The sequence below is a fragment of the Arvicanthis niloticus genome, chromosome 13 (assembly GCF_011762505.2).
Source record: "Arvicanthis niloticus isolate mArvNil1 chromosome 13, mArvNil1.pat.X, whole genome shotgun sequence".
NCBI classification, from domain to species: domain Eukaryota; kingdom Metazoa; phylum Chordata; class Mammalia; order Rodentia; family Muridae; genus Arvicanthis; species Arvicanthis niloticus.
The window spans coordinates 75,070,425-75,084,840 of NC_047670.1; positions in this window are offsets into that span (position 1 = coordinate 75,070,425).

The following is a 14,416-nucleotide window of genomic DNA, read 5'->3' on the forward strand; positions in this document are numbered from 1 at the left end:
GCCGACACCCCTGTTTGTGGTGGCATTGTCTTAGGCTCGAGCCCTCAGCACAGGGATGCCCTGATTCAAGCACGGATACTTTTCTGCCAGGGTTCTGGCACCTTCTGCCCATGCACGCTTTCTGTTAGGGGTAGCGAACCAAAAGGGGGCTCAGCACAGGCAGCAGCTTCCTCTAAGGCCCAGGTCCCAGGAAAGGTGACTGAGTAGCATGGCCCCTACAACATGATCTTAGACTGCCTCCCCACTCTGGCCCGGGGCCAGGTCACGTGCAGAGTGGGGTTGCTCCTAGGAATTGGCAAGGGCAGGAGCAGCAGCGCGTGGCATGAGACGCCTGGCCAGCAACTCGAAGGGCATGGTATCACCTGCCCCAGAAGCTCACTGAGCCACGCACCCAGTTCTTTGATGGGGAAACAGGTCAAAAGTTAAGCAATTTGGCTGCTCATGGACCGCAGGTGACAGAGCTAGGATGCAAGCTGGGGACTTTCAGCGGGTTTTCTAGGCCCCAAAGACCTTTGAGAGAGCTGAACTCTTCGCATTGGTCACATCTGCACGGGCTTCACTGCTGACGGCATTTCCGCTGTGCCACACACTGTCCCTTATGCTTAGGACAACCGGGAAGGTGTGACACACACGGATACGAACTGAGGATGCTGTCTTTTCTTATGATTTATATGTATACGGGTGTTTTGTCCGTATGTATGTCTGTGCACCACTTGCAATCAGTATTGGAAAAGGCCAAGAGAGGGCATCAGATTCCCTGGAACTGGAGTTTTACATGATTACTGCAAAACCGTGGGCACTGGGAAACAAACCCCATCTTCAAGACGAACTGCCAGTGGTCTTAACTGCTGAGCCATCTCTCCAGCCTCAGGAAGCTGATCACTGGTGGGGGCCAGCTGAGAGAACCTTGCAGAGGGATCCCTGGATCATGTTTGTCCCACGCTCTTGGCCAGGGAGAAGTCAGTAGATTCAATGGCTCTGGTCCTGATGATGCCCGTTAGAAGCCTTTATTTCCTTCCCAGGGATCCAGTTTTCTGTTCAGTAGAGTGGAGGGGTTGTGTTTATATGGCCTCTAAGCTCTTTTACAGTTCCAACATTTCCTGAATCTAGATGGGGGAAAAAAATTATTCTGCAGGCTCAGTCCTGGGGGCCAGAAACCACAAAAGTTTGACAAGACTTCCAGAGTAGACAGGGCACCAGGAAGTTGGGTTAGAGGACCAGAGACAACCAGAAGGGTCTGGGAAGACTAGAGTCTGGAGTCCAGCAGCTGAGAGCATATGTGGTAATGGTACCGGGGGTGGGGGGGTGGGGGGTGTGCGGTGGGGGGGGCGTTCTTCAGGTCCTGAGACCCTCAGAACCTCTAAAGGGGGCCATTCAGTGCCTATGACCCTGTGTGCCTCCTAGCACTGACATATTGGTGTTGATAAGAGCAAAACAAAGGGAGTGTGACCTTCAACCTCTTGTCTGGAGAATACAGCTTCATATTATCACAGGACTGTAGACTCAGGCTTTAATGAGCTAGTCAAAAACTCTAACCAGAGGGAACCTGCATTATGGTACTATGGAAAGAGACCCACCCAACCCACAGCCATCACATTGACCCTGCAGATGAAATGCATCCCTAGAATGAGAGTCTATCCCACCAGCAGAACCCTGGCCAAGAAGGGTGAGAATGAACACCACAAAGGAACTAGAAATCAGCCTCCCTCGTGACTCCTGACACACTGTGTGCACTGTGCCTGTCTCAGCAGCCATCCTGACTCCTGACCCACTGTGTGCACCGTGCCTGTCTCAGCAGCCATCCTGACTCCTGACCCACTGTGTGCACTGTGCCTGTCTCAGCAGCCATCCTGACTCCTGACCCACTGTGTGCACTGTGCCTGTCTCAGCAGCCATCCTGACTCCTGACCCACTGTGTGCACCGTGGCTGTCTCAGCAACCACCCTGACTCCTGACACACTGTGTGCACTGTGCCTGTCTCAGCAGCCATCCTGACTCCTGACCCACTGTGTGCCCCGTGGCTGTCTCAACAGCCACCCTGACTCCTGACACACTGTGCTCACTGTGCCTGTCTCAGCAGCTGCCCTGACTCCTGACCCACTGTGTGCACTGTGCCTGTCTCAGCAGCCATCCTGACTCCTGACCCACTGTGTGCACTGTGCCTGTCTCAGCAGCCATCCTGACTCCTGACCCACTGTGTGCACTGTGGCTGTCTCAGCAACCACCCTGACTCCTGACACACTGTGTGCACCATGGCTGTCTTAACAGCCATCCTGACTCCTGACACTTCTGACTGTGTGCATAGTGACTGTCTCACAAGCCGCTCTGAGAAAGGTAAGGTGGCATCCACCTGCCTCCAGTCCTGCACACACTTCAGCTGACCTTTTAAGGCAGCCCCCTCGTCCCTCACCCACATCTCCCCTTACGCAGGACAAATCCTCCAGATGTGTCGTATGTGAGAAGAGTGTGATCTCGTTCGCTCCGACCCCAGCTCCAGGTCTGCCCTGGCTGCTGCTCATGCCGGCTCTATAGTCCCTGCCTCCTCCAGCAGGGCCTCCGGCTCCACCTCCTCTCCATACTCCCTCCCAGGACTGGCAAGGCACGGGAATGCTTTTGGCTAGACATAGCTTCAAATAAAACCATTCGTGGAGTTCTGTGTAGGAGGCATAATTATTCCTGTTTTATGGATGGAAGCATTGAAGGTCCAGATGCTAAGTAATTTCCCTGAAGTTGCACATCTACAGAGTGGGCTGATCTGTCTTCAAGGCCCTTCCATCCTGAACCGGAGAAGTGGTTCAACAGTTAGGAGCACTTGCGGCTCTTGCAGAGGACCTAGGATTGGGTTCCCAGCACCCATATGGTTTGTAACTGTAAGTCCAGTTCCAGGGGGTCCGCCACTGCCTTCTGTCTTTCACAGATACCAGGCTTACACACAGTGCACAGACACACATAAGCATAAAAGAAAACCCTGAAGCTCCTTTGACCTCTCAGAGCCTCCAGAAGGCGTTTTCCTTGTTTCTAACCCTGTCTCCCCAGTCACGGGATTTCTTCTTGCTTTAATCCCTGCAAGACTAGGAAAACAGCTATTTTTTCATTATCCAAATATATAATTATTTCATAGTATTAAATATACTTTTCCTCACTCTGCGTCCTGCTCCCTCCCTGCCCCTGCCAAGGAGTCTGCCAGGCATTCCCAGAAGAGTTTCTCACCACCTCCACCACGGCTCAGCTCCAGAGGGTGGGAGCTGCCTCAGAGCCTCAGGCTGGAATCAGAACCTGCTCAGCCCCAGGAGGGGATGCAGGCCCTGTGGTTTCCCTGCCTTGCCTGCTCTCTGCATTAGAGAGCACCCGCAGTCCCCAGGGAGAAGATCTCTGTTCATTCTGGAAAGACAGCATCCCATTTGGCTTGTTCTGGAGGCAGCCATGGGCCTGGTTCCCTTGTCAGCAGCTCCTCTCCATGCAGAAGGCTCTTGAAACTGAGAGCTCTGTTTCCTTCTTAAAGATAAGAACACTCAGGGCCAGAGGGCTAGTCAGTGCTGCTCCTCCTGTCCCTCGGCGCTTCTTGTCAGTTTGAGAGTTCTCAGAACACAGACATTTAAACTGCATGACTGTAGGGCTCAATCTGCTATCCACTAGTAGTAATGTGGCTATTTTAGCTTAAAGATTCACACTGGGCTTAGCAATTCGTAAAGGAGGATTAAGGTCTGAGGGTAACCTGGGCTACATGATTTCAGGCTAGCCTAAGATACAAAGTAAGACTCTTCAAAAAGGAAGAGAGGCTGGGGATGTAGTTTATTTGGCAGAGCGACTGCCTGGCTTGTACGGGGCCTTACATTGAATCCCAGCATCGCACAGCCTGATGGTTAGCGCTAAGGGAAACTCCAGTTCCACAAGTTCCAAAAGGTAATCCTGGGCTATAGGAAAATTATTGTCAGTTAGATCCAAGCCCGCATCCGCCAGGAGCTTCTCAAGCCAGGTCCCCTCTACAAAAGGAGCTATTTCCCCTTCCCACTGCAGGAAGGGACAAAGGTTACCTGTGGTACCTATTAGCATTTCAAGGCACATATTGGCCTCCAAGCTCCGTGTCATGCATACACACACGAACCCACACACACACACACACACACACGCACCCCCCACACACACACACACGCACCCACACACACCTACACCCACACACACACACACACACACATACCCACACCCACACACACCCACACATACCCACACATACCCCCCCACACACACTCACACCTACACTCACACCCACCCCCACACACCCACACATACCCACACCCACACACACCCACACACACCCACACACACCCACACACACCCACACACACCCACACATATCCACATCTATACCCCCCATACACGCACCCACACCCACACCTACACCCACACCCACACCTACACATACCCACCCACACACGCACCCACACACACCCACACACACACACACCTACACCCACCCACACCCACCCACACCTACACCCACCCACACCCACCCACACCCACACCCACACATACACCCACACCTACACCCACACCTACACCCACACCCACCCACACCCACACACACGCACCCACACACACCCACACATACACACACACATACCCACACCCACACCTACACCCACCCACACCCACCCACACATACCCATACCCACACCCACATCCACCCACACATACCCACACCCACACATACCCACACCTACACCCCCCCACACACGCACCCACACTCACGCCTACACCCACTCATACCCACACCCACACCTACACCCACACCCACCCACACATACCCACACCCACACCCACCCACACACACACCCACACACACATACCCACACACATACCCACACACACACCCACACACACACACACATACCCACACACACACTCACACCTACACCCACACATACCCACACCCACACATACCCACACCTACACTCACACCCCCACATGCACCCACATGCACCCACATGCACCCACACCCACCCACACACACATACACACACCCCCACACCCACCCACACCCAGTACACATTTCAGAGACCAGGCAGACTTCCCTACCTTCTCTTCCTAAACTCCCTGTGGCTCATGGTTTTCCAGCCCCTCAGCTAATGCATCCTTCTTACAACCTTGCTATTTCATTCTCTCTCTCTCTCTCTCTCTCTCTCTCTCTCTCTCTCCCCCGCTCTCTTCTTTCCTCCATTCATCCCTCCCTCTCTTCCTGTCTTTTACTCTCTCCTTCCCCTTCCCTCCTTCTCTCTCCTATCTGTCTCTATCCTCCTCCCTCTCTCTCCCTCTCTCCTCTCTCCCCTCTCCATCTCTCCCTCTCTCTTTACTGCTCTGCTTCTCCCTGGCCAGGTCTAGTCTACTTTCTCTTTCTGCTCTAGACTCCTCCTGATGTCTGGCAGTTCTCTCATATCTACAATAAAATCCTTCCACGACAGGTGTGGTGGCACACGCCTTCAATCTTGGGAGGCAGAGGCAGGCGGACCTCTGTAAGTTCAAGGCCAGCCTGGTCTGCATAGTGAGTTCCAGGGTATTCAAGGCTATACAGAGAAATCCTGTGTCAAAAAAAAAAGAAAAAAAAAAAAAAAAAAAAACCAAACAAACAAAACCACACACACACACACACACACAAAACAACAAAAAGCCTTTCCCTGTGTTGTATTTTGTGAAACTTGCTCTAATGCAGAGAGAAGGAGCACCTCAATGGGCTGGTCAAGGCATTCCCCTGAGGAATTACCATCACGTGACAGGCCTAGTACATAGGAAGTTTTTTGGGGGAAGGGAGTCATGGAATGGAGCAGGGTCCTGAAAGGGGTAGAGGCAGAGAAAGAAGAGGACAGGGAGAGGAAAGAGAGGAAAGAGAGAAAGAGACCAGCCAGGAACATGTGGGGAAGAGAGAGAGAGAAGATGGAGAGGGAAAGGGATGGAGGGAAAGGGGAGGGGAGAGGGGGAGAGGGGGAGAGGGGGAGAGGGGGAGAGGGGAGAGGGGGAGGGGGAGAGGGGGGAGAGGGGGAGAGGGGGAGAGGGGGAGGGGGGAGAGGGGGGAGGGGGGGAGAGGGGGGGAGAGGGGGAGAGGGGGGGAGAGGGGGAGAGGGGGAGAGGGGGAGAGGGGAGGAGAGGGGGAAAGAGAGATTGAGAGAGGCAGGCCAGGTAGGCTTTGTTATACCACCAGGTTGGCTCACACCTGGCAGGCAGCTACCAGAGCTGTTGCTAGGTAGCTGTTGGGTGGAGCCTAGAGGAATTACCAACACCCTGAACCTTGCAACTGCCACATCCGTTTCTGTGTGTACAAAGTAAGATCCTCCGAGGACAGAGTCACAGGAGTCACCTGAGAAGACTGTGTGCCACAGTAACATGCCAGTGTGTGAGAAGGTTCTACACATGGCCCTACTGATGTGTTTCCTCTCGGTCGTTTCCAGACCATTTCCCACCCCCACAACCCCCACGTTATTAAAATCACTCAGTATGTGCTGTTTGCACCTGCATTTTCTTTTTAAGCCATATGGTTTGTAATTGACAAAAGTCAAACATGTAAGATATACAACTGACAAAAAAAAAAAGATATACAACTGACTGTGTTTTTGTCTTTGTTGTTTATTTAGAGACAATGTCTCACTGTGCAGCTCCGGCTGTCCAGGGAACTCACTATTCAGACCCAGCTGGCCTTGAACTCATAGAGATCCACCTGCTTCTGCCTTCTGAGTTCTGGGATTAAAGGTGAGTGCCACCATGCCTGGTCCAACTTAATGTCTTCATATGTATATGCATTGCAAGATAGCAATCGTATCAGGCTATCATATATGACACCTTGCATAATTATTATCTCATAGTTAGGAGGTTGCTGGAGACTTGGCTGAGTGGTTAAAAGGACTACACCAAGTGTTCTTTGAGAGGACCTGGGTTTGATTCCCAGCCCACAACTGTCTGTTACCACAGGTTCGGGGAATCTATGCCCATTTCTGGCCTTTGAGAGCACCAGGCATGTGGCACACAGACATAAACATGCATGTGAGACAACCATACACATAAAATAAAATTTTAAAAATGTGATAGCAACAGGGATACTTTTTAGTTGTTAAGACACTGAAAGTCATTACAGGGCTGTGAGTGTAGATCTGTGGCAGACACTGTGCCCAGCACGTGTGAGCCCTGGGGTTGACCCTCAGCACTGAAAACAAAAATTCTCACAAACATCCTAATTAGTGATGATGCGGTTAGGTCTCAGGCAACTATATGTCTAAGAATGAACTCAGCTAGACTGTAGGAGGACTTCTGGTGGTCGGATAAAAGCCAGCAGGTCCCTGCTCTCTTTGTACCCTCTGCCTGTCCCCACTATGCTTACTATTCTCTGTCTCTCTCTGTCTCTGTGTCTCCCTCTGTGTCTCAGTCTCTCTGTTTCTGTGTTTGTCTGTCTCTGTCTCTGTTTGTCTTTCTGTCTCTGTCTTTGAATCTCTGTCTCTGTATCTCTGTCTCTGAATCTCTGTCTCTGAATCTCTGTCTCTGAACCTCTGTCTCTGAACCTCTGTCTCTGAACCTCTGTCTCTCTGTCTCTGAATCTCTGTCTCTGAATCTCTGTCTCTGAATCTCTGTCTCTGTCTCTCCTCTTGCTCTTCTGCTCTTCTCCCTTCTCTTGAAGACAGCCCTGGCCTTGTCTAGTCTTCTCTCTCTCTCTCTCTCTCTCTCTCTCTCTCTCTCTCTCTCTTGCCCCCCTTCATCCTGTACTCTTGCAGAAGCCACTGGATATTTTCTCTCTCTTACCCATAATAAAAATCCTTCGCCATGCCCACACCACGGAGCATACACAACATCTTATCACTGGCTATGTTGCCACTAATTCACCCTGGTCGGCCACTGTGATATTTCTGTAATTTCTGCCTTTTGTCAACATTGTGACAAACACTTTTTAGCATTAAGGTTTTTTTCTATAAGTTATGTTATTGCCTTAGAATAGAGTCTGTAATGAAAAGTACTGGCTTAAAGGATATGTCAACTTGTAAAGCTCTTGGTAGGACTGACTTGCTGAAGTATCAACTGAACTCCCACCCAGGACTGAGCATGCACACTGTGCTTGGAGCCTTGTAGGTTCTGGTTGGGTGAAGATGGTCAAGCAACTCTGAGCAGGGCCTCCAGATCCCCACCAGACTGAGCTTTCAACCCCACACCGGTAGGAGGAGGCCCAGATTCCCAACATCCACCAAAGGTGAACAGCTTCTTTTCTGATACACACATTTCCCAGGTCAGGGAAAGCAGGCTGGGCTAGGACCTACTCTAGGCATTCTAACATTAGAGAAAATGTGAGGGTTCTCTTGTCTCTGGGGTACACATGCTGCCCGTGTAGCTGTCGGTGAAGTATACTTCAAGAAAACCAAGAACTTCAAGGAAGTTGTGTCTGTATTCTGGGGAGAACCCTCCCCCACACAGCATCAATTTATCTGAGAGCAACACCCTCCCTCCTTGTGCAAACTGCCAGCAAGGACACAGACTGAGCATGCTCAGAACTGCCTTTTCTGCTTGTGCCTCCTCCTGCCTCTGCCTGCTGTGTAACTTGAATTTTCTCAAAACCTATTTTTAACGATGGTTCTTAAACGTTTTAACCTCCCTTTTAGCCTATCACCCATCAGAGGTAGTGGGAAAGAAAGGATATGGGGACGGGGAGGAGATGGAGGGGGAGGGAAGGGGAGGAAGGAGATGGAGGGGGAGGGAGGAGATAGAGAGGGGAGGAGATGGAGTTGGGGAAGTGCACCTGTTTATAAAGGTTTATAAAGGTTTATAAAGGTCTGTGTTGTCTGGAAATCTGCAGTTCAGCTCACAGGTCAGCAGCAGTGGCTCGATCCACTGGCAAACACTTCCCGGATTCACCAGTGGTCCAGTTCAGTAGAGTCTGGACAGCAAACACGAATCAGCAGCAGTGGTAGGACAGAAACAGCCAGGTCTCAGCCTCAGCACAAGTCAGCAGGAGAGACCCGGAAGAATGCCAGGAGAAGTTCTAGGCTGTGCTTCTCTCAGCAAAGACACAAGCCCGGCAAGCATTGCACAGCTAACTCTATAAGCAAGCCAAGCTCAGCCTCCGTTACTGTCTGTTCAGCCTTATTTATACCCTCCAAACATCCCGTGTCCTCCACGAGTCTTGCCTCAGTATGTGAGTCTGTCTCAGCTGACATCACTCTGCCAATCATCCAGAGTGCAGAAGTGGCAAGAAACTGCAGCACACCACCAGAAGCTTTTTGATGTGTTTCTCTCTGTGGAGCCCCAACAAATGCAGCTCAACTGTGCAATACAAGGTGGACCAGTACATGCGTGTCATTAACATTCGTCATGTGTCCTTTGTGTGCTTGCTTTAGCAGAACATCCTCTCTCCTGTGTCTGCTTCAGCAGAACGTTCCTTCACAAGTCCGCCTTAGTCTTCCACACCTGTGTCCACGTCAGGAAAACACTCCTTCACGTGTTTGCCCCAGCAAAACACCATCCAACACAACTGACTTTCCGAAGAACCCTTAAGTTTCCACTTCACCTGAGTGCTGGGATTAAAAGCATGTGCTACCCCTGCCCTGCCAAAGCCTCTACCCACTTCATGCTCTGGTTTAGCCTCTCTTTAGGGTTTTTCATTTCCTGCGTTAGTCACTGCCTCATTTCTCCTCTAGTGTGTGTCTATATAATGTAGCAAGGATAACCTTGAACTCTGGTTTAGTTGGTTTGCTTTAAGGTTTACTTAAAAATTGTAACTATGTCCCTGTGTGTGAGTCGTCTGGAAAGTCCAGTAAAGGGCATCAGATCCCCCTAGATCTGCAGTTACAGGCGTTTGTGAGACATCATCTGACATGGATACTAAATTTGGGTCCTCAGCAAGAACCAAATGGGCACTCTTAGCCACCGAGCCTCCTCTCTAGCCCCGACCTTGATCTCCAGGTGCCCTTCCTCCACCTCCCTAGTGCTGGGAGAACAGACTGGTGCCTCCACACCTGACCCACCAGGAAATAATTCAAACACCAAACAGACTAGACTCTGGCTCATAATTCCCTAAGGAGGGCTGAACGTGTTCCCATAACAACCCACAGAGGCCTTCTACTCCCTTCTCCAGCCCAGACAGCCCAGACTTGCAGGATTGGCTTCTCTCTGAAGGGTATGTTAATGCTGGGGGCGGGGGTGGGGGTAGAATCTGGACAGATGGTACCAGACTGCCCTGAAAGTACGCTGAACTGATGGAAAATGCAAATTCATTTCCAGTGCCAAGCAAACACAAGGTGGAGCCCTGGAGTCCAAATTGGGAGCAAGCAACTTTAAATATCACAGAACGACTTCTTGTCCTTCATAGTAAGCCTGGCGTGCGGTCCACATGGAGCCGTGCAGAGACCCACAGGAGACTTGGCTGAAGAAGCCGGTCTTTGTGCGGCCGCCCTCTGCTGGAGCAGTTCATGAACATCATCTGGCCAGGAGGGAAGGAGCCAGGAGGGCTCGAAGGCCCTCCTGACCTTTAGGACCCCCTTTAAATGAAAAGCCACCAGCTCCAGGAAGCCTGCTCCACCTCTGCAGCTGCTTGTGCCATGGCCAAGCCTTTCTTTTGCTTTCTTGTGGTAATGGTGCCTACCCTGGCTTCAGGGAGGCACTGCCTACGTCCTCTCCTCTACTAATTTATGAGTTCCCAGGGGGAAAAGGATATTTTTAAAAATTTACTCCCAAGGGAATTTGCACCTGCCTAGAAACGCCTGATATAACTAAGCAGAAAATTCACATCGTTGAAGGGAGTCCTTCGAATTCAAATGTCACATCTCTGAAGAGGCCCACTTAAAACACATCAATTAAAAGATGTAAACAAGTTGCCTGGACACTGAGTCATTAACCACTCCGGGTGTTGGTGCATCAGCTGAGCCCAAAGCTCAGAACCATGGCATTGTGGGAAATGCTGTTAAGTAACAAAGAAAGATTAAAAAAAAAAAAAAAAAAAAAAAAAGGAGCAAAAAGAATAATAGAGGGCGGGAGGGTGGATCAGTAGGAACTCCTGAAGCCAGTGACGCCACTTAGGGCTGCTGGGGAGACCTAAGGACCGGAGGGGTGCTGAGGGGCACCTCACACCCACCCTGAAGACCGTCATCTCTAGAGACTTCAAAATAAATTAACTGGGTCCAAACGCAAAAACAATCTGGTAAAATGCAATCGATAGTGCTTAATTAAATGTCAGTAAAACATAACATTATGCCAACTTTATTGAATGCTGAATACTCATTCAATTTTAAAGAGTTTGTGGGTTAGATTTTCCCACTTCATAAGAATTCTCGGATAGAGATGGGGACTCCTGGGAAATCGTAGCCAATTGTAACAAAACATTACTCATCGCCACACTATTTCCAAACCAAAATTATAATCCCCCTCGTTCAAATTCCCAGGGTAAATTGGACTTAAGGTAGGATGTGAGAGCATTTTAGTATGACTAATGTAAAGAAGCTGGGAGTCTCTGGAATTTACCAAGTCCGACAAATGACCCTCGATATCAAAGGCCAATTTTCTTCATGATTTTATAGTTTCACCCTCAATGCTACCATAGTTTTGTATGTTTCCAAATGCCATTCATGCCAAACATATATATATATATATATATATATATAGTAATAAATTTTTGGGGGGATAATTTTGCGTTTACAGGAAGGTTATAAGGACGATAGAACCCTCTAATCTCCCCTGGTGTTTTGCATAACAGTTCTGTTGAAACCAGGAAAGCATGGGTGGTGCTAACGAGCACTGCTGGAATTTATTTGGGTTCCAGCAGTTTTTAATATCTAATTTAAATTAGCATTTATTATCCATTTCTGTGGCCACCTGGCTGGTGACAGTTTCTCAGCCTTCTAGTGCCCCCTGTGCCCTTGGTTGGTGTGATGGTTGTATATGTTTGGCCCAGGAAGTGGCACTATTTGGGGGTGTGGCCCTGTTGAAGTAGGTGTGTCACTGTGGGCATGGGCTTTAAAACCCTCATCCTAGCTGCTTGGAAGTCAGTATTCAGCTAGCAGCCTTCAGATGAAGATGTGGAACTCTCAGCTCCTCCTGCACCATGCCTGCCTGGATGCTGCCATGCTCCCATGTTGATGATAATGGACTGACCCTCTGAACCTGTAAGCCAGTCCCAATTAAATGTTGTCCTTTATAAGAGTTGCCTTGGTCATGGTGTCTGTTCACAGCGGTAAAACCCTAACTAAGACAGTTGGCTTAAGAGGGGGCTGTGTATGCAATGCGGCCTGGGGAACCCCAGGAGCAGTGGTTAGCACAGGTGGCACCAAAGGCCCCATCTCTGACTTCTTTCCCCGTGAAAGCAGTTCAGGTGCAGGATTTTGTAGAATGTCCCTCCGTTTATGTCTACCTGATGTTTTTCTCAGTCTTAGGCGAAGGCTGCGGGTTCAAGGAAGTGTGGCACAGAGGTTAAGTGCCCCGTTCATTGTATCCTTTCAGGGAGAGGATACCACACAGCATCACCGGTGACACTAACTTCTGGCCCATGCAGGATTTGCCAAGTGTCCCTGGCACAGACATTACCTACTCCCTCCACGATGTGTTTGGATGTGAGTCAGTCCCACTCTTAATGGAGGGACACACATTCCATCCCCATTGTATATCGTTTAAGATTTAGATTTAAGAAAAGTTTGTTTCTTGCTCGAATCTATTTGTTAAATCATTCATTTTTTTTTTTTTACCATTATGGATTCATTTTTAGACTATATTTTGGGCTCTTAACAATCACCCCACCATGTATTGCCTAAATTATTTTAGCTTCAGTCACCGGAAGCTTTTTCTTTTTGTTTTTCTTTTTCTTTTCTTTCTTTTTTTTTTTTTTTTTGTTTGTTTGTTTGTTTGTTTGTTTTTCGAGACAGGGTTTCTCCGTGTAGCCCTGGCTGTCCTGGAACTCATTCTGTAGACCAGGCTGGCCTTGAACTCAGAAATCCACCTGCCTCTGCCTCCCAAGTGCTGGGATTAAAGGCCGGAAGTTTTTTCAAGTGGCTTTCCTTGTCTCTTTGATATCATCAGTCTACTTTCTGTTGATATAATGAAATCCTCAAGGCAGGGTAACCTTATAAAGAAAAGAGGTTTGTAAGCATGCAGAGGTGGAGGCTGACGAGTCTGTTTTCCTTTTGCTGTGATCAGATGTCTTGACAGAAGCAATTTGGGAAGGAAGGGCTTATTTTGGCTCACAATTCAAAGGCGTTATGGTCCATTATGGTGGGGAAGCCTCAGCAGTCGGAGCCAATCACAGTCACGGCGCTGAGGCCCACGCGTAAAAGCAGAGCTCAGTCCCACCTCTCCATTACAGAGTCTGAGATGCCAACCAGGGCATGGTGCCATCTTCAGGAGACATATCTTACCACCTCATTAAAGCAATCAAGACACTCTCCCACAGATAGGCCCAGAGGCCTTGCTCTGGGGGATTCTAGGTCAGGTTGACAATAACCATTGGGTTCCCTGGAGTAACAGAACTCATGAGTTGATATATATTAAAAGGGAATTATTAAATAAGGTAGCAGAGTGTGGTCTGGTCAGTTCCTGAGGCTGGGCACCTCAGCAGCTCCAACCTGGCTTACAGGATTCCTGGAGAGCTGCTGGTCTTCGCCTACACTGGCAGCTGAAAGAAGCAAAGGTTGTGACAGCAGGTATGGACTCCAGCAATAGCAGTGGTATTGAGGTAGCAGCAGCAGCAGCAGCAGCCAAGCTGCCCATGTCGGGCCTCGTTGTGACTGGCTGTCAGCAGAAGGTTGGAGTGGCTCCTCTCATTTTAAGTAACCAGGTCAGGAAAATCCCCATGGGTAGCCAACCTGCTTGCCTTTGAGTTGGTCCCAGATCCAGTTAAGTTGGCAAGTAACATTATCCACCACAGAGGCTGGAAATCCCAGCATGCCCTGGACTCCAAAGAGGTTTCCCCATTGGCTGTCACCGATTGACAGCTGATGGTGATAGGACATAACTGGGACCATGTCATCAGGAAGTCAGGGACCTGTGCAGACCAGGCTCAGTCTTTCATAACAATGACCCTCTTGTAGGCATCACCAGCCACACTGGTAATGCTTTGATCCTTTCCAAGGGCCGCACCATCAGCCAACGCAAGGTCCAATATTTCTGCCTCCGTGTAGAGACCCTAAACACTAACACACAAATCCTCATGGGACAAACAACACCTAAGCCATGGCATTTATTTTTCTTTTAGTAATAAGGACTGAACCCAAGACTTCACACAAGCTGGACAATTAATTGTTCTATTACTGAGTCACGTTCCCACCCCACCTTTGTGTCTTGGAGCCCGTCCTTACTCACTGCCACTGCAGATCAATGACTTTATTTATTTATTTATTTATTTATTTATTTATTTGTGGGTATAGTGTGTGTGTGTATTTGTGTGTGTGGATGTGTGTATGTGTGTGTA